Source organism: Lissotriton vulgaris, chromosome 8 (genome assembly GCF_964263255.1).
Source record: "Lissotriton vulgaris chromosome 8, aLisVul1.2, whole genome shotgun sequence".
Taxonomy (NCBI): Eukaryota; Metazoa; Chordata; class Amphibia; order Caudata; family Salamandridae; genus Lissotriton; species Lissotriton vulgaris.
In genome coordinates, this window is record NC_141696.1 from 1,546,888,391 (window position 1) to 1,546,909,120 (window position 20,730).

A 20,730-nucleotide genomic window follows, 5' to 3' on the forward strand; every position below is an offset into this window, starting at 1 on the left:
CTTTCTTGCCTGCAAACGCGAATCAGATTGATGTTCCGCGAGGCACGGCCACCGCCTGCTCTCCTAACTTCCCCGGGCGCAGGCAGCCTCCCCCACGCGGACCGAAACACATGGCCATACTTTGAGGCTGAATAAAGGTGGGGGGGGCGTATACGGGGAGGCATGAATCCTGGGCAACATCTCCTTAAAAACTTAAGGCACTCCAGGCCCGGCTGTAACATTGCTCCCTTACTTGCCTGCAACTGCTTGATGCCTGGCTTGTTTAAACCGGGAAACTTTGCGATTTTCTCCCTTGGCGTTCCCCGTTTAAAGATCTTCATGTGCGTAAAATCCGACTCTGGAACCTTGACCTTCTTGCACATGATGAGCTGCTGTTTAACGCTGTTGAGCGTGGGCTGTAGTGCCCCACTCAGCAGCCCGCTGCTTCCCCTCCATCATTAGTGACGGCAGAGCAGTAAAGACGTGTGTTATTTATGCGCCGTGGCTGCGCGCGCGGCTGTAGTCAGTGCATTACAGACGCTCTCAAACAAGGGCGAGAGCCATTCACATCTCCAGCAGTTTAGTGACGAAAGCAGCGCTCTTTGTCTTAACTTCGGCTAGCACTTCAGAGTGCCGCGGACTTCCTTCTCTCCCCTCCAGTGGAGCAACTGCATCACTGGCATCCAAGAACTTCCCGGGGCGCAGGCAGCCTCCCCCACTCGGACCGAAACACACGGACAGACCATGAGCCTCAATGAAGGTGGGGGACACGCCACGAGCGAAATTCCCGCAGCTCTGCCGCCCACGCCTAATGTGACCCAGTGCCTGCTTAATTGCACGCTCCATAGTGCCGCGCGCCTATAACCTTCTGGAGGTGGGGTCGAGTAGTATGCTAACTGTTCCACGTATCAGAGTTTCCCCTCGGCCGTGGAGCCCTACTACGGGGTTTGCCCTCCCATGGGGGTCCCTTGCAGGGAGCTCGGGCATCCTTCAGAATGTATGGTGTGTTCCATTGTGGGAATTCGATTGGTAGTCTGTTACGGAGCTGTTGCCGGATGAGAAGTACTTTACCCCCTGGCCCTCACCTGGATACCTTGTTGTATTATCCAATAAATAATGAGGTAATTAACCTTATAGCCCCGACCTCGTTACTACAGTGAGTGTTGGGGGGTGTTAACCTCTCCCTCCTCATCCTCCCCCCTTCAGGGGGGGGGCGGTCTCTTCTCCTCCTTCGGCTGGAGCTGGTTTCAGCTTCGAGGCCTGGTCAGGGTCAATGCAGTCTGTGCTACTGCTTAGTCCGTTGTCTCTTTCGGTTACTCTCAGTTACTCTCAGTCCGGAAGTCCGCTGATTTCCTTTTCCGGTCATCGGGGGCAGAGACAGCACCAGCAGTGAATGCCGTCACTTCCGGCCTCTTCCTCGGCTCCAGCAGCTGTAGGGGGTGGAAGGATCCTCGGTGAGGAGACCTTCACCCTCTGACCCCGGACGTCACCCCCGGCCTCGGATTGTCATCTTCCCGTCCCTGGCCGAGGGGGAGAGGGCTCTGAGCAGGTGTCTGCGCAGGTAGGAGTCTTCAGTCCACCCCCCCCCGCTTCAGACAACCTGAACTCTGCACCCCCACCCCCCTTCAAGCCATGCCCCCCCTCGACTGAGGACCCTTCACCCCCCCCCCCCCTTCAAGCCATGGCCCTCCCGGGTTGCGGCCCCTTCATTCCCCCCACCCCCTTCAAGCCATACCCCCCACCTCCCCGGGCTGCGGCCCCTTCACCCCCTCCCCCACCCCACCCCTTCAAGGCATACCCCCCTCCCTCCGGGCTGCGGCCTCTTCACCCCTTCCACCGCTCTCCCTTTACCCTTCTCTCCTTCTCGCCCGTGTCCCGCTTCACCTGCCCCACTTCAAATGCAGGTTCACTTTTTAAAGTACGGCCCTGTCCATTTTGCCCTGTTACAGTCTAAGCATAAATGAAGTCTATGGCAGGCTTTTTTCTCGTTAATTTATATCTCGGAATGAGAGGCAAAAAAGTCCCCGGGTTCAACTTATTTCACAGAATGAATGAATGGTATTGATGTGTTCATTGCCTTGAATGATGTTTGCTATTTCCAGCTCCATGCAAGCAAAACCCTGAGCCAAGCTGTGAGCCTCCCATGAAATATGCTGCTCAGATACCCTGCACTAAAGCTAGCTTTGACTAGCTAGTGACTTTCAAACTGCAGCAGTCATTAGGCATAAATGTGCTTTAGTGCTGACAGCTTGAGCATCCAATGCAGGTTGGGTGTCACAACAAAACAGAAACAAAGAAAAGATATTCTACAACTTCTTTGTTGACCTTTCACCATTGAGAAACTACATACACAATAAGCGCACAACTAAATGAAAGATGATAAACACACGTTAAAGAAAGGAATGAGAAATGCGTCCTTTTATGTTACCGTTTTCAAGCGTCACTTGGTTAATGCAATCACAGCACAATATTTTGTGTGGAACCAGAGAGAAACTGAATTGAGCCTTGGTTGGCCCAGTGGGTTATAGTGGCTTCTGTATTATAGAGGTAAAAGGTGACAGTCTGCAACTGAAAGCACGATGAAGATGCGCTTAGTTTTAAAATTCTCTTGTACACAGTAAAAGGCTGCAGAGGTTTATTTTTGTAATGCAAAGTTTACATTTAGTTTTAGAGCTTTTGTATTCCTCCAAAGGGTTTCATTTTTGATATTTGTCTGTTTTCATGAACTTCATTACTTGGTTTTACTCATGAGAAAGTGTCACTCTAAGTTTTACATATTGGGCAGTTGAGTGTCCTAACATAACAAGCGCAGGTTCACCCCCAGTTTTTTGGCGCTGAATAACAATGTGTATTATTACCCAACTTAATGGTACTCATTTTATTGACCTCAGATGGATGAAAGGCTGAGTGGACCCACGGGGATTTGAACCTGTGACCATAAGGTCGAACACAGGCCCCTGCAGTGGACGCATTAGTCCACTGAGCCACCAGAGCCGGTCACTCATAACTGCACTGAAATCATGGAAATGTCACACATTAGCAATCTGAAAACTTGGCGGCTATGCTATGGTGGCCCTGAGTGGCCAAATCTGAGATTCACTACCTTGGTTCATTGTTTTTGCTGCACTGTCGCCCATTAAAAACAAGTCAGGCCGAGCCCGGTCTCTACAGGAGACACATGGTGACATGTGGCACTGGATCTATTCGTCTGCGGGTGGCTCGGACGAGCCTTTAAATACACAAACAGCAAGCGCTGGGTCCAGCCTCCCGTGGATCCCTGCACCTTTTGCTGGTTTCCTGATCCTGAAACGGTGACTAAACAGTGAGCTTCCATTAGACATCCAGACCCATAACCCCCACTCACTCCTGTGCCCCATGACCCTGGCTCCAGGGGGGTTACTCTTGCAGGACAGCTAAGGTCATCTGATTGGTGCGGGTGGGCGCCACTGGCACTTATCCTTCAGGACTAGAAGTCCTTCCACACAAGCAGCAATCCTATACATAATTTTGCTTGTTTTATATTATTTATTATTTAAAACGTCTTTTCTGACAATCCAAGCATCATATCATATGTGTTATGTTATTATGTGACCTCTGCGTCGTAGCGTCATTATGAGGAATATTTCCCTTCTTTGCCTGTGAGCGTCCTGTCTAGACCGGGTCTCTGCAGTTGCAACACAAAACCCACCCGTGAAGCGTGACTGCAAACAGTAATCAGGAAGCATTGACCGGTAAAACAACCACACCATTGTCCTGTTCATTTCTACACATGCAACGCACTGGTGACTTATAGCACTGCTTTGTAATTTCATTTATCACTCCTCGGTTCCGTAACCATTAGTTCACTGTCTACAGCCCACAATCATTTCAATCCCAAGTGTGCAGTCCATCTGGGAGGTTTCCGGCCCCATGCAAGAGTGAGGGGTCAGGAGGTCATTGGTGACACCCAGCGTCATTTCTTGATGGCTCATGGAACAGGTACAAATACTGCCCCGCATTGGTCAACAGCTGACCCCTGGTGCTCTGCAGCTCCTCTATAAAAGGAGGCAGTGTGCAGGGATTGAAGGACACTGGTCCAGCATCAGCCTGTTAAAGCAGATGCCTTCTATGATATTTGATGACCTTAAAGTTAAACCACCCACTTAAGCAGTGAGTCACCTTTGGCACAATTCTTTGTCTATTTGCTATCGGAAAAGTGTATTTGTTGTGCTTGATCTCATTAAAATGGAAAAGGTTGAAATAGCGGTGCTGCCAGCTTTGAGAAATGAAAGAGTCTGTTGTGAGTTAATGCAGTTCTCTGTTCATATTAGTTTTGTTTTTCTTTCTAAATATAAACATTTGGGTGAAATAAATGGCTCACCCTTTTCACTGCTGCATAGAACAACACATACTCACCCAGAAAATATGGGACTGTCAATCATAAGGATAATAAAAACCAGCAGCTATGTTGACCTGGACTGTGCACAGAAACTACCCTCACTCTGCTGCTGTATGGAGAATAGGGTGCAGACAGGGCAGGGTCTGATCTGTCCAGGGTGGTAGTGTAGTAGCACATATTTAGTGCTTGATAACACTGACAAGGTGTCAAAGCACGTTTCAAAGGATGTAGCACACTTTCCCTGTGGGTGTGCCATGGATTTAATTGCATCAATTATATATGGGTAGTGTTTTGATGGTCATGAGGACACCGATATATTTTTATCTCGTTTGTCTTTGCAGCTCGGATTTGATGTGAAAATGGTTGAGAAATAAGTCAGTTCAGTTCAAAGACTTTATTCGGCATTAATATAACACCATAAAAGTACAATTTGTAAAATATACCAACATTTCGTTCTATAAAACAACGGCAGAAAAATCACAGTCAGCAGCACAATAAATCCATTAATTCATAATGGCGGATTAGGAGCGAGAGAACAATTTCCCCTCCTCTCAGTTCAGTAACAATCATCATATTTCAATACTGGACCCTAATCTAACAGAAGTTCTTAAAAAAGTTGTCACAGACAATAAAGTCAGGGGATCTTTGGATACTTTTAAAAAGACTAGGGCATCTCTAGCTGATCTGAAATTAGCTTTCTTTAAAATTTCTCTTAAAAAGCGGTGCCTTGGCATTAAATAAAATGGGCATATTAATACAAAACGAAGGGAATCCTGTGGAGATCGTTGATCGCAGCCGCTGGGTCCCTTTGACTCAACTGAATCGGTAAAACCTGCGGGGTTCATGTGATGGATCAGGTTGAGTCTAAAACGTGTTATTAAAAACCTATTGTGGGATATATACAAGAGCAAGATATGGTTCAAGCCCCCTGCAAGATGTCACTGGCAAATATGACTGAACTGTCTGCAGGTTCTTTGCATGGGCTTCCCGTGTTGCTACTCTAATTTTGAGAAGCTTCCCACTTCCTGTCACTTGATCCTGTTTAGTAATACTGTGTGGGTTTAAAAATAGATTTCCGCAACCGATTCCCTCTAGAACCTCTTTCACATATTTTAACCCGGGGATCAAGCTACCTTTCTCCCTGCCCAAACAATCTAAAATTATTCGTTGGGTCAAGGTGGCTTCCTGGCTGACCCATATTTTTAACCAAGCCACCACAGGCCTGAATTTTACCCTGCCTTCCAAATACTTTCAGCCTAGTTCCTCGTGTACAATATAAGATGAGGTGCCATGTGGAATTTTAAGGAGCCTCTTCAGGTATTTATTTTCCTGTTTTTGAAGTGTATCTACATTCCCCATTCCCCACAGCCTCGCCCCATATGCAGCTTTCGCAACAAAGACCGAGTTGTGAAGAGTCATCATTTGCTCTGGGGACCAACGTCCCAAGCGACGACCAAAATTCACAATCGTGCCAGTGCTTGCTGCTAGTTTATTACCGTGTCCTTCAATTAGAGCAGAGGTCTTCAAACTTTTGTAGGTTCAGCCCCCCCAACTGATATTTTTTACATGTCAGGCCACCCCACCACCTGACAAATTTCTGGAATCTCATACACCACGTAATGGTCCGCCACCCTCATATCCTGGACCATATCCGGCAAATAATGTCCAACACAGTAAGTGTGTTTAGTTAACTGCAGGTTTGTGAGTGGGTGTGGTTAAATGACAGAGGCGTATTACACAGCTCAAAACTCAATCTACCAGCAGGTAAATTAGTCACCTGACCCTGGTGAACTACACCTGAATATAAGCGATGCCACTTTTATTGTTGCCTAAAAAATGCTGGATATACAAGGAACTTTGCAGTGTCAGCCCCCAGTAAAAAACCCGCCCCCACCTTTCCAGCCTCCCTGGGAAACGCCTGATACCCGGTGCGGCCAGTCAGCCTTGCTACCACCCTCCAATGGTGCCCTTCATCTTCGCATAGACCATCCCTCATGTGTATTTGGTTTCTTTTATAGTACTACTCATCCCAAGTATTTACGTCAGGGTGTCGAAGTGCTTTAAATCACACACATTATATAAAGACAATGAATCATATAAATGTGAAAGTCAATGTTCTGAAGATAATTGGGCTACAAGGTTTAATCATTCTTTCATCCATCACTCAGTCTTTCACCATTCATTCATTTCACCATGTCCTTCCACCTGTGTGCCCATCCATGGCCACACATATTCAACCATTTGAAAACCTATCCATCATATATCCTTTAATCCATCATTTCACTCATCCATCCCTACATCCACCCATTGACCCTATCCATCCGTACACTCGTTCAAGTTCTCGTCCATCCATTCACCCTTTTAGTCATCCATCCATTCTCCCTTTCTCTCTCCATCCCCTTTCTCTTCCATACACCCACCCACCCATCCACTCATGAATCCATCTATTGACCCTATCACTGATCCATCCTCTCTCATCCATCCTTCCTCTCATCCATTCACCCTTTCACTCCTTCACTCATCGACCCATCCTTTTGTCCATCTACCCTCCCTTTCACTCACTCATCCATCAACCCTTACATCCACCCTTTCATTTATCTGTCCATCCACCCTTTCAATTATCAATTCATCATTTCACTCATCCATCCACCCATTCACTCGCACATCATCCACCATTCCACCCATACATGCATCTATTTACCTTTTCTCTCATCCGTCGTCCCACTCACCCATCCATCCTTTCTCTCATTATCTATCCATTCACCCTTTCATTCACCCTTTCACTAATCCACTCCACCATCCACCCTTCACTTACTCACGCACCCACCATTTCACGTTAATTATGTTTTGAGCTTTGGTATGCTGGTCTGAGGGCTAAGTTTTCTATGGGACTAAAATCGTTTGGGTGTTTTTCAAACCTGCAGGATATTTGCCAAGGGCCCCTCATCCTTTCAGGTGGCGCCCCATTCAGCCCAAGACCAATAAGCATATGTGAAATTCTGGGGCCTCTCCACAAACGGGACAGTCATTTCAGCTGCAGTGGGAATCAGGGAGTCTCTTCTGCCATGAAACGTACAACAAAGTAACTGACAGTCCACTGTAGACTGTCTGTGTGTTTGCTTTCGGTTTCATAGCAGTGGAGACTCCCTGCCTCCCACTGCATCTGAGCCGTTTCAGCTCTCACAATTAACCGATTTTCGGGAGGGTTAGCTCTTTCCAGAAGGGAGGCAAACTTCCCTTGAAATAAAAAAAAAAAAGCATGGGCACGTCGTGACCCATCCATTTCCCTTCCAACCCTCCGTGACAGCTGAACCTCCTCCATGTCCCCCCGACGGACTTGTGATGTGGGAAATGATAGTAAGAGTTTAGGATGGAGTGCGCGCCCCCCCCTGAGATGGCATCGTGCCCCCCCAGGGGCGCGCGCCCCACAGTTTGAAGAACACTGAATTAGAGGTTTAAAAGTTAAATTCCTATCAAATAAAATGCCCAAATATAAAAAAGTCTTGACTTTTGCCAAGTTTTTTTAACCTATTCTGTAATTAAAATCTTTCCCCTTTCGTCTAGCGCCCGCCTCCATGACATATGATTTTGTCAGGTTGGCGGATAAATCCAGGCCTTTCATAAATTCAATAAACCCATCAATTAGACGCTGCAGACCCAGTGGCGTAAGTGCCAGCAGGACCGCGTCGTCTGCATAGAGGAGGAGCAGCACTGGTCTGTTTCCTATTTATTTATTTATTTATGTATTTGTAGAGCGCCTGAATCAGCCCCGAAGGGGTATCTCCGCGCTTTTGCTTCCGTTGTGGTGTTGTGTTGACAGACAAGGACGATACTGCAGTATGGTAGGGGAATTACTAGGCCTGAGTAAAAAGATATGTTTTTAATTTCTTTCGAAAAGAAAGAAGATTGGTGGTATGTCTCAACTGTGCAGGCAGGGAATTCCACAGAACTGGGCCTTTGAGAGACAGAGCCGACCACCTTGTCTGGCTCTCTTCACTTTTGGCACCTGCAGCATCTGGGAATTACTGGAACGCAAATGCGGCCGGGTGTGTACAGTACAAATATATCTTTTAGATATTTAGGTCCTGATCCATAAATGCACTTGTGCATTATACAACATGTTTTAAAATTGACACGTTGTCTCACTGGAAGCCAGTGGAGATGAGAAATAAGGGGACGTGATGGGGTGCGTGGTTGGGCGTTCACGATGAGTCTTGCTGCAGTGTTTTGTATCACCTGCAGTTTATCCATTTGTTCCTGATTGGCCGAAATGAGAAGTCCGTTGCAGTAGTCCATCCTGTTGATGACTAATGTCTGTACCAACGTCTTCCTGTGGGTGTCAGGCAGGAAGGGAAAGATACGTCGAAGCAGCCCAATTACCCGGAAACAAGTTCCAGTGACTTGGTTGACGTGATCTTTCAGTATCAATGCTTGGTCCAGACACATTACCAGATTTTTAATGGTCTGCTCTGGGGCGGGAACCGGTCCCAACTCCAGGGGCCACCAATCTTGGGACCATAGTAGAGTGGCCCCTCCAAACAACATGACTTCGGTTTTAGTCACATTGCATTGGAGAAAGTTCTGGGCCATCCAATCCGCTACAGCTCTCATCCCGTCTGCAAAGGACTGCATTATTGTCGGCGTAAGGGTTTGGAAGCGGAACAGCAACTGGGTGTCATCGGCGTAAGATATTGGAGTGAACCCATGAGATCTTATTATGTCCGCCAAGGGGGCCACGTACACGTTAAAGAGCGTGGGGCTCAAACACGAGCCCTGTGGCACTCCCTTAGTGAGCTCCCTACAGATGGATTTGTGGGAGCCCAACTTGACACCCTGTTGGCGGCCCGTGAGAAAGCTTTCCAGCCATGACATGGCGGTCCCTCCTATTCCCATCTCCCTCAGACGGCCGAGAAGTATTCCATGCGACACCGTGTCGAAGGCAGCAGACAAATCTAATAGCACCAGAATCACTGAGTCCCCCCCCATCAAGTGACATCCTGATGTTATCAGTCACTGAAAGGAGGGCCGACTCTGTGCTATGATTTGGCCTAAAACCAGATTGAGAGTGGTCTAGGCCGCACGCTGCCTCAATGTAATTGGACAGGTGCGTATTGACATGTTTCTTGGCTAGTTTGCTAAGGTATGGCAAGAGGGAGATGGGCCGGAGGTTGGCAAGCTCCGTCCAGGGGAGGGCAGCGTTCTTACGGATGGGGTTCACCACCACTCTCTTCCAATCAGTTGGCACGTGTCCCTTCATTAAAGACTGGTTTATAACATCTTGAATGTAAGGTCCCAGCAGAGTACTCAAAGGGGCTATGATTTTGGCGAGAGGAGATCATCAGGGGACCCAGTTTTTACATGGGTAATCAATAGTTGGAGATCTTTACTATTAATTTGAGGAAAGGCAGTCAACGAGGAATTGATGTTATTAATTGAGGAGGGAACTTTTAGGATACCTTTTTGCTTTTGGGATGTTAAGATTTTTCCATAGATGGAGTCAATTTTATTCTCAAAATAGAGAGAGACCTCATCACACAGAGTCTGTGAGAAGTCATCCGGACTGATACATGCCGTGGGCTTAACAAAGGTTTCAAGAATCCTGTATAGCTCCCTAGGTGAATTTCCTGCTTCGGTGAGTTGTTGGGCCAAGCTATTCTTGCGGGCAGCTTTGATGTTTTTATAATAGTTTGCTTGCCCTATACGATGAGCCTTCCTATTTTCCTCAGAGTGGACTCTCCTTCACCTCTTCTCTATTCTCCTACATTCCTGCTTCTCGGTTCTGAGTGCCTCCGTGTACCATTTTTCCTGTTTGGCCACAGGAAACTGCCTAAATGATTTCAGGGGGGCAATTTTATCTATGGCCTCTGTGAGTGAGTCATGGAATTTGTTAAGTGTATATTCCACTTCGTCTGTATCTCTGAGGTCGGGCTTCTCCCAGGCTTTTTGTAGTGCCTCAATGGTTAATTTACGCCATTGTTGGCGCATTATTGGAGATAGAGGTTTCGTACTGGAAGATCTATTAATTTTTGATATATTGAAATCTATTAAAAAATGGTCAGTCCAGTCCAAATGGATCGTGTCATTGCAAAGTATATTTCCGAAGATCGGGTCAATACAATGTCCTCCCTCGTGTGTGGGTCCCTTGTTTTTTAATATTAGACCCAAAGTAAGCAAATCTGCTAACAAGCTTTTGGTGTCTGGGAGTTCTGGTAGATCAGCATGGATGTTGAAGTCGCCTAAGAGTAGGAAATCTTCTTTTGCTTGTATGTGTGGGGCAAGTATTTCCAAGAGGGAAAAAGAAAAACCCGAACATGATCCAGGGGGTTGGTAAAGGAGTGCTCCCTTATTGGTCTTTCTGTTGGGGAAAGAGATTCTAAAAATTATGATTTCCAGTTGTGGACAACATTTTTTATATAAAATGTCCAATTTCAGATAGTCTTTGTAGATAATGGCTACGCCACCACCTATTTTGTCAGGGCGGTCGGAATTATGGAATTTGTAGCCTTCAGGGACTCCCAAGGCAATTGCGGGCGTCGTGTGGGGCTTTAGCCAGGTTTCTGTAATGAAACATATATCTGGGGTTTGAGTGTGTACTAAGTCCCAAATAGCGAACTGGTGTTTGGGCATAGATCGAGCATTTATCAGGATACAGTGCAGGCCATCAGTGGGAGCATTGATCCTATTAGTTTGATGGGATAGGAAGTGGTAAAATGGCAGTTTAAACAAGAAAAAGGCCCTTCTGGGCAAGGCCAGTTGTCACGAGTGCAACCGGAAATGATAGGTTGTCTTAAGTTTAACAACTCTAAGGCTTCGTACCTGATAATTTTAGGTTCGTGAGTGCTCGGCATAGTGAGGGACCCCTCAGCCCCGTCCTGTCGCGGACGGGCGCAGACGGGCAGCTTTTTGGCTGGTCTTCGGCGGGGCTGCGCGCGATCGCTGCGCGCTCAGAGAGTTGCGAGGGCTAAATAGCCCTGAGTGCAGTCACTAGAGCGCTAACCGCTCCTAGTGGGACTGGAAGTGGTGGAAATGCCTACCACCCCCTTGCTAGAATGGGAGGTGGGAGGCGGCTGCCAGCGCTCTAAAGAGAAAAATAAAGGGCACAAGAGTGTGGCCAGAAGCGAGTGTTGGTGCGGTGGGGTGCGGGGAAATGCGGTATTTCAATTCCAATTCTCCAAATGTAAGCACAATATTTAAAAACACACAATTTAAAATACGATGCAGTCGCTATGTCATTTCTTTTAAAATCACCTCTGGAGCAAGTCTAACCGGCAAGCGGGTTGGAGACACTGCCACCGTCTCCTTCCTATCCTTGGGGAGTCCACTTGTAAACTAGATAGACATTTTTCAAGCCCATTTATATAGATAGAAATCAGAAAGGGTGCTAAAATACATCCTTGTCTTACGCCACTTGTACATTCGAAGGACTCTGTCAAGCCCCCCTCTAGATTGTACCTCACTTTCGCAGTTGTATTATGGTGGAGGCTTCTCAGGATGTTAATGAGACTAGCGTCAACACCTAAACCCAAAAGTATAGCCCACAGCTTCGAACGATTTACACAATCGAAAGCTGCCGCCAGATCCATGAAGGCTAGATACACCTTTTCATCACTTGCCACTGTATATTTTGTGACCAGTAAATATAAATTTAAACACTGGTCAGTCGTGGATCTGCGAGCTCTAAAGCCGTATTGTACTTCCGTCAGAATACCATTTTCTTTTTCCCAGCTCATGAGGCGATTCAAAATGGCCCTGCCCATTACCTTCACAGATACATCTATCAAGGAAATGGGCCTATAACATTGAGGGTTGTCCCTGCTACCTTTTTTAAAAATGGGAACGATTATGGCCGTCGACCAGGAGCGGGGAAGGCCTGTAGCTATGGCAGCATTGATCACTCTCGTCAGTATCGGACCCCACAGTTCTATATTGCTTAAAATAAGATCCGGCGGGATCCCGTCTGGCCCCGGTGCCTTATTACGAGTGAGGCCCTTGATGCCCCCCTCAATCTCTTGTAGGGAAAAGGTATTCATCTCTGTACTTGTCTCCCTGCTCAAATCCTGCTCTCCAAAATTAAGGGTGCCTCGATTGTATAGCCCTGCGAAGTGGGCCACCCACTGCTCGGGCACTACATTTGACGCTATACGAGGGCTATTTCCCTCTTGGAAGCAGGGTCTGTTTATTATGGACCAAAACATTGAGAGGTCCCTTTTTTCCGCTGCCTCCCTCAAGTCTTCCCATGTCTCCGTTTGAGGCACATTTTTGCGGCGCTTAACTTCTTGTTTATAACATCATCCTTAGTCCATCCCTTGGTTTTTGTTTGAGTGCCTCTCTGAGCTTGATCTGTGGTTGGGAGCATCCTCTATCGAACCATTTGTAATTAAACCCTACCTTTCCCATCCCCCTTTATATGCAATAGGCTATCTATTAGCCGTCCTAGATTCTCTAACGCCTCAACCACCAGATGCCCACTTATGTCCAAATTAAAACATGTCTCAAGCTGCTCTGTGCCCTTGGCCACTAATGATTTATAAAAGGCTTCCCCATCCAGATTAGCCCGTTTTAAACATCTACCCTGTTCGGTTACTGTCTCCCTAACATCTGTTACTCTACCTCTTATTGCTTTTTTCCCTCTTGATAGTACCATTACCAGGGTAAGGGGATTGTAATCGCTAAAACCATTGCACTCAATGTTAAATTCTAGTAATCTTTGCTTTATTGAGTGCGACACAATAACAAAATCTATGTAGGAGCCGCACCCTCTTCCTTTAAAGGTCGGATTTACTCCGCTTTCCAGGTTAAGAGGTATTAGATCCATTGAGTGTACCAACTCCAAATTTGACATCATTGTGTTTAATTTAGCCCCTTCTGTAGTGTGCTCAAAATGGGCACCTTCCTCCATATTGCACGAAGACCAGTCTTCCGTGAAGGGTATTAGTTTGGGGCATAAATGGCAGTTAAAATCCCCTGCGATTAAAATACTGGGGGCTAGGATATCTGCCATTTCCTCCATCTGGGTGCCTAGACGTTCTTCCAGCTCCTCTGATCTCCCCCCCGCCCCCCTGCATTTATAAAAATTTATGACAATTAGATTAAGATCCTTAGTTTTTAGCTGTACCGCCAGCATACAGTCTGACTTCCAACACAAATCCTCCCATATTCCTTCTATAGTCATAAGGGGGAGTGGTTGAATTTGACCCGTTGTATCTTTCTGCGCCCAGTTACAAATATAATCAGCACATCTTGTGTCCCTGAAGTTGATGATAATACAGTCCCCCTCTCTTGACTTTGCCCGCCTTTCCACCCAATTAACTCGTCTAGCAAACAATATCTCGGCACACATATAGAGTGGCAAAGGACAATTTTCGTTGAGCCAGTAAATACACATATTTTTTAGCTCTCTATATGTTTCCCTCTTCCCCTGCTCAAGCGGTGGCACCCCTGCTAGAATTACCCCATAGGGGGCTGAGTCTGGGGGTAAATCTATTGTTTGAAGGTTGGTTACCGTCTGTTTAAAGGTTGGTTTTACCACGGGCTGGGGTTGTACCACCGGTGGTTGGGCTACATGGTTGCTAGTCCCCTCGCCTATCCCCTACTGGGATAATCGATGGACCATCGGCTGTCCCTTGCCTATTTTCAGCCAAAGGGTGGCTGCACTCTGAAGGAGTTTCTGAGCTCACTAAACCATTAGCATTGTTTTTAGTGGTATTACGCTGCATATTTTTTTGTCCAGCCACTTTTGGGTCCGTGCCATGTTGGTCGCTGCCCTGATGGCCCCTTGTTTGTGTTGATGCAAGCAAGAGTTCCACACACACCAGTCTCGATTCAATCCTGTCCAGTCTGTCATGAATCAGGATAATTGACTTTTTGATGGTGTTTTTCAGTATTTTCCAAAAGGAGGGGGATTCACCCCCTGCCGCCCCCTCCTTATTCGTCAATGAGTTTACTCCTTCATTTACTGGTGCCGATTCATTTGGACATGTTAAGGTACTGGCTGTAGGATTCTCTATGTGTACAGCGTCCTTAGCTTTTTTTGGCCTTCTCTCTACAGCTTGCAATTGTGCCCCAGTTCTTTTCCTTTTTAGTGTTGGGGGGGCCCTGTGGTAACTGTGCCGCCCCTATTTCGGCACTTCTAGCTGACCTTGTCTTTATATTGGGTGAGGGGGGCTTCTTGGGAGGGTTCTTCATCTGTGTCCCAGTATTTGTCACATTTTCTGAGGTGTCCCGACATGCAAAGGGCTCTGCTGGCTGTAGAATATAGCTCTCTTTCTCCCCTTCACTAGAGATCTGTATGTCCTGATGGTCGGCCCCCTGGGCAACCGGAGATTTTGCCCTTGCAATGCTTCAAATTGATGACCTTTTATTTAATAAATTATCTGACCGATTGTCCATGGACAGTCTCTTTTCGAGTCAAGTCAAGTCAAGTCGGAAATTTATATAGCGCGCTACATACCCAGAGGGTCTCAAGGCGCTTGAGGAGGGGAAGGGAGTTACTTGTCGAATATCCAGGTTTTAAGTTGCTTTCTGAATGCTAGGTGGTTCTGTGTGAGACGTAGGTGGGTGGGGAGTGACTATGTCTTTAGACAAGGCACTCGATACTCGTATCAAGAAGTTATGCAAAGTGCCCATTAAAGACCCCCCAGTGCTTCTTCTACCATTTCCTCCTGGGGATGATGATGTTGCCATTGTGAACTATGGTTTAAATCTTTAATTTGCAGAATGTGACCCAAACAGCATCAATCAAACCGCTAGTATATTTTATATTGTAAATAATCACTAACCTCTATTTCGAAGAGTTATAGCTAGAGGTGTTAAGGGGGTAGCCCGTCCCGTCCTTATCTGGCCTTGAACGGGCTTAAAGGGGCCGGCTCGTTCCGCGAAGCGGGTCTCTGCAGTGATTTAATGCGCCTCCTGGGTGGGGCAGCCGGGATTTGTAGTCCCGGGGCGGCGGCGCAGCTTCAGCACCCAGTGACTCCTGGCGGTGGCGGCGTGTCCTCAAATAATGTGGCCTCAAAGTTCCTGGTTGCAGCTTAGCAGCGTTGCCCAAGGTATGCTCTCCCCCGCTCCGCCGTTCTCTGCCGTGATTTAATGCACCTCCTGGCGCTGGTGCGGCGTCAATCAAGCGCCCCGCCGCTGGGGCAGCCGTGAATTGTAGTCCCGGGGTGGCAGCGCAGCTTCAGGACCCAGTGACTCCTGGCGGTGGCGGCATGTCCTCAAATAATGTGGCCTCAAGGTTCCTGGTTGCAGCTTAGCAGCGTTGCCCAAGGTATGCTCTCCGCCGGTCCCTGCCGTGATTTAATGCGCCTCCTGGCGCTGCCGTGGCTTCAATCGAGCGCGCCGCCGCTGGGGCAGCCGGTAATTGTAGTCCCGGGGTGGCGGCGCAGCTTCAGCACCCAGTGACTCCTGGCTGTGGCAAGGTGTCCTCAAATAATGTGGCCTCAAGGTTCCTGCTTGCAGCTTAGCAGCGTTGCCCAAGGTATGCTCGACCAAGAAATAAGTCACTTTGGGTGCCAGTGTTTGAAAGGGTACAAACTGTGTGAGTGAAGTATAGTTTGTGTGGCAATTGGTCTGGTGTTTTACCTGTACTCAGAGTCTGCTCAAACCACACGAGAGCAAGTGTGCAGCTTTGTCTGTGCACCAGTGTGGGGGAAAGGTGAGAGAAAAGATGCGCTCATCCCTGCAGGTGGTTACCTACCTGTTTTGGCTTGGTCTCTCTTGGATGTGAGCAAAGGAAGGGCCAAGACATGAGGTGATACCACTCCTGGGCCGGGTGCAATCTTTCATTATCTTTCATTATCTATTCATTGGTGCTCATAACATTTTTACTGGAGTAGCAGCTTTTGCATTGGGGTGTTGGGACTCCACCCTTCAGATTTTGAGGTCTGGATTTCTTCCATCTGTACTTACGTTCTTACACTTAATACGTAACCTTCCTGATAGCCTTATTGGGAAGCCAGGCAATTATGAGATGACCATTGTGGGTGTATGGGATTCTCTCTAATAGGGCTTATCTTTTTACTTTTTTTTTTTTACATTTCTTTTTATTGAATACAGCTGAGGATACATTCCAACAGTACATCGTTTGCATACAGTATGACATTATGTGCAATGACTTGTATTAGATCAACAGTAGACATATCAGCTACCAATCTAGATAAGCTTTTACCTCTTACCTATGTAGTCTACACTGGTATCACAGTTGCGTTGCCATAGCCACACATAATGAAAAAGCGCGAGCCAACAATGATAGAAAGGGATTATAATAGTGGGGAAGGGGAAGGGGATGCCTGTTCCCAGGTGTCCCTGGTGTGAGCCTGTGTGGGCATAAGTTCCCAGTAAAGTACTCTGCATCCTAAGCCAATCTGTGGCACGTGGTTTCTGGAGGCAGCCCCAGCACATTGCTATCCGACGTTTAGCCAGCAACAAAAGCATGGACACTAGTTTTCTACTTGTCGTAGGTGCATTTCTCACATAGCCGAGCAACGCTATCAAGGGGGATTGTTTTATCTGACCCTTCAGTGGTGTTTATGTGATTTTAATTAAAGAAACACTTTTATATTTTCTTAATATAGGTGTTAGAAGTTTTATTTATTTTTATGTCCATTGAATGAAGTAGAAAATTATTTTGCATTTATGTGATAGTTGCTTTATTAGTGGTGATAGTGTACAGTTCATTTTGATCTACTCCAAAGTTAAGTCATGGTCTGGTGTTTTACCTGTACGCAGAGTCTGCTCAAACCGCGCGGAGCTGCTATTAGGTCATTCTGTCAAGATCAATGTTCCCTCCAGGAACGCATCTCCAATAGTGTGAAGATGGAGCTTCCTTAGTCTCCTACAGGCACCCATATCCCCCGAGAATGGCAATGCTGGTTGCTGAGGCAGTGGCACAGATGGGGCATATAACATCTCCAGTTGTGCCCTATGTCGCAATCCCTGCCAGGCCTATACTGCACAGCCCATTGTATCTACCCTAGATCACAGTCTAGTGTGTGGCCTTTAAAGGACCGTGTTCAGTGACGTCGGAGCCGATTGGTCGTGTTCCAGCTCAGTATGCGCCATGAATTGTGGTGGGAATATCCAATGAAATCCAAACTGAGCTTGGGCACAATTGTAGTAAAGCTCCATTAAATGTACATATAAGGAAGGTGCACTCAGCGAAAGTGAATCAGAGCCAACAAGTAATTTCCATTTATCTTCTTTTATTCCAAAAATCATTGAAAAAAACGCAAACAGCCAACGTGTTTCGTTCCTTATTGCCAAAGGAACTTTTTCAGGGCTATAAATCAATTGAACCGAAGAGTATTGAAATAACAAATAAACGATGTCCAAGTTATCCAAAACTTGCTGCCAATTATTATGCTGTTCAGTACGCCCGCATTGTACACATCCTGATTTTAACTACAAATGAAAATCGTTGTTTATCTACTTTTGGAACCTTATTCTGTGTTCCTCTCTTGAACTTCAATATGGAAGCAACATTTATATGATGGAAGAATTATGGTAATCAAGCTTTGAATAGCGTGTATTTATGTCACACGGCCAAGACTCGAACCATAGGAGTCGATGATGGACCCAATGCCCCTCCACTGGAACGCCACCCGAAAAACAAAACTCTTTGCGGCAGCGCACCAATAGGGGGGAAAGGGAAGGTTGATAACAAGAGAGACAGCCTGGTGGTGATTGTGATTGTTAAACACGCCGTTGGAACAGATGGTCTGTACAACTCAATGGTCGATACCTGCAGAGGATGGAAGCATCATAAACAATCTGCACATAACAGTTGCATAGCTCTTAATATGTACTTTGTCTTTCTAATTACCGTTAGATCACAGGCTATAGCTTCTCCCTCTATATATGTGGTTGTAGGTTGATGGTGTCATTACACCTGAAATAGTAGGAGACATACATAAGCTAATCTTTAGTTCATCTTCTACCTTTAGCTGATATTTAGGTTATGTCAGGGAATATTACCTTGAGTGCATCTGTATTTGTTTTAAAATAAACTCCGCTATTTGGCCTCTACTGGTTTGAAAATAAACAACTGACTAATAATTCTTAGTCTTCCTATTAACCTAACAATCTAGATTCTCTCACAAAATGTGTAGGGCAATACTTCAATATGAGTAAACTGTTGGCAGCCTTGATGTTGGCGTCAGCTGACACCTCTTACCACCGCAACCACAGGAACTAATGAACAGTTCTATAAATCTTGGTCGGCTAGAATTTTCTTTTAGCTGAGGAGACCAGTTGCTTCAATTCCCACATTGCGCATGCGAGCTCGAATTCACTCTTGAAGTCCAAGTAGATTTCTCAAAGCCACCGCGAGTTATTAGTTATTAAAACACGCGCCAAAAATACAAATCCAAGAAACTACCGAGAACCGCCAACGAAAGCTACTTGCTCCGTTGAGTAGACGGTTGAAGTGCGCAGTTTGTTTTTCGAACTCTCGCCTTACGCACCTGGGTGGTTGCGAGTCCTGAAAGACTAGAGCGCTGACCCTTCACTCTGAAGGGGACAGCGTTCTCCATATTAGAAGTTTGCAAAACTAAAAGACAATCTTTCAGGATTAGCTTGGTGATTTTGAGTTTGTTTTTTGCATGGAAGCATTTCAGTCTTTCTCAATCGAAGGCGTATCTTGTTTTTTACCTTGGCGGAACAATTTTTTGTTAGACAGATCTTGACAATTTGTCGTTTCAATACTCTTCGATCCAATTGATTTATAGCTCTGATGAAGTTCCTTTGGCAATAAGGAACGATAAGTGTTGGCTGTTTGCTGTTTTTTTACTATTTTTGGAGTAAAAGAAGATACATGGAAATTACTTTTTGGCTCCGATTCCCTTTTGCTGAGTCAACTTCCTTATTTGTGAATTTCTTTGAACTCTGTAGCATCGAACAACGACGGATGCTGGAAGTAGTTGCACCCAATTTGACGACATTAATTTGGTAATTGAAGTGCTTAACCTTGGTCTGTCATTGATGGCTTCTTTTGTTTATGTAGTAAAGCTCCATGTCTGGGGCACCCAAACCTTCCTGTTCAAAGGGTAGGGTTTCCAAAGTAATCCTGGGTTGTTCTCCCAGGCAAGGGAGATCAAGTTTGATCGCAGTCTACGTCTGAAACTAGTGCTAAAGGGGGAGCGGGAGGTTAATAAACATTTAGAAGAAATTAAAGACAACAACCATTTTTGCTATGGACAGCAGCAGACCAGCCCCTCATCCCATTAGACTTTCCAGCCTGTCCATGAGTCGCCCGTAGTTATATTGCCAAAGTTCCTCAATATTCTGGCTTAGCCAAAATCCTAGGTATTTCAATGGGCCCTCCGCCCAGCAGAGTGGATACTCCAATTGAAACCGTTCTGTGACTGCCGGCTGCGGCAAGGTAACCAATTTCCCCCAGTTAATATTTATGCCCATGAGGTCTCCGAATCTTGCGATCTCCCTGATCAGAGGGAACTACGTTTTTGACCAGGTGTTTGACGTACAGGGTCACGTGATCCACATGCAGAGAAACCAGTATTACCCAAGGAGCAAATGCCTTGCCTTGGTGCGCATGATGCTGTCTTAGTCTGGCCGACAGAGAAACACAGAGACAAACCAAAGACTGTCACGACAGTGGATTCATGAGTACAATATCTACAAATATACAAGTTTACAAATATACAATACTTACAAAATGAATCAAGCAGAACAAGTAAGCACAAATAAGAATGACACACCAACAAACAATGAAATAATTCAGTGATCAAAAATCAATTGCATTTATATACAGTGCAAAATTCGTGCAAAAAGCAAAGGTACAACCAGTCCATAGGACTATGAAACCAAGCGACAGGCGGGGGCAGATGGAATGGAACGCCTGCCTGCCTATCAGAACCTGTGGTTCAATGTTTGTATTGGGTTGCAGAGCTAGGCTCCAAAGTAGTGGAAAAATTCTTATCCTGAGGCACCCTTTTGAGTAACCACAGGGTGGAGATGTCGACGCGTTTCGAACCAGGGTGTTAAAGGTTCTCTTCAGGACGGGGACTGGGAACAGTGAGTCTGCACGAGGGCAAGGAGTATGCCGTGGTGTCGGTAATTCACAAAGGATGATTGTTTCTGTAGTTCACACAGTGTTAATGCCGGAGATGTGTAGCCCGCCAAGCGGTGCACACTCGGAGAAGGAAGCGGCTCACATTTTTTAACGTATGTCTTTTGAAGGCTTAGTGTACGGCTTTTTGAATTAGGGCGTCTGGTCACAGAGGCCAATTTTGAGCCGGCGGGCGGTTTCTGATTTAAACCGGGACTTGTATTCGAGGAGTCAATCTATCGCTACCGAAGCGACAATCAATATGTCGGTGTAGATATTGTACTCATGAATCCACTGTCGTGACAGTCTTTGG

The 20,730-nt window shown here is 46.3% G+C and overlaps 1 protein-coding gene across 2 annotated transcripts in view; it reads left to right on the forward strand.

Moving 5' to 3' along the window:
* The first annotated feature begins 1,216 nt into the window (after nucleotides 1-1,216).
* LOC147700339 (uncharacterized) overlaps nucleotides 1,217-20,730 on the forward strand; it is a 76,886-nt gene continuing 57,372 nt past the window's right edge. For both annotated transcript variants that reach the window (XM_086935707.1, XM_086935708.1), the window contains exon 1: nucleotides 1,217-1,540. The gene's annotated coding sequence lies outside the window, so the exon portion shown is untranslated. The remainder of the gene's footprint in view (nucleotides 1,541-20,730) is intronic.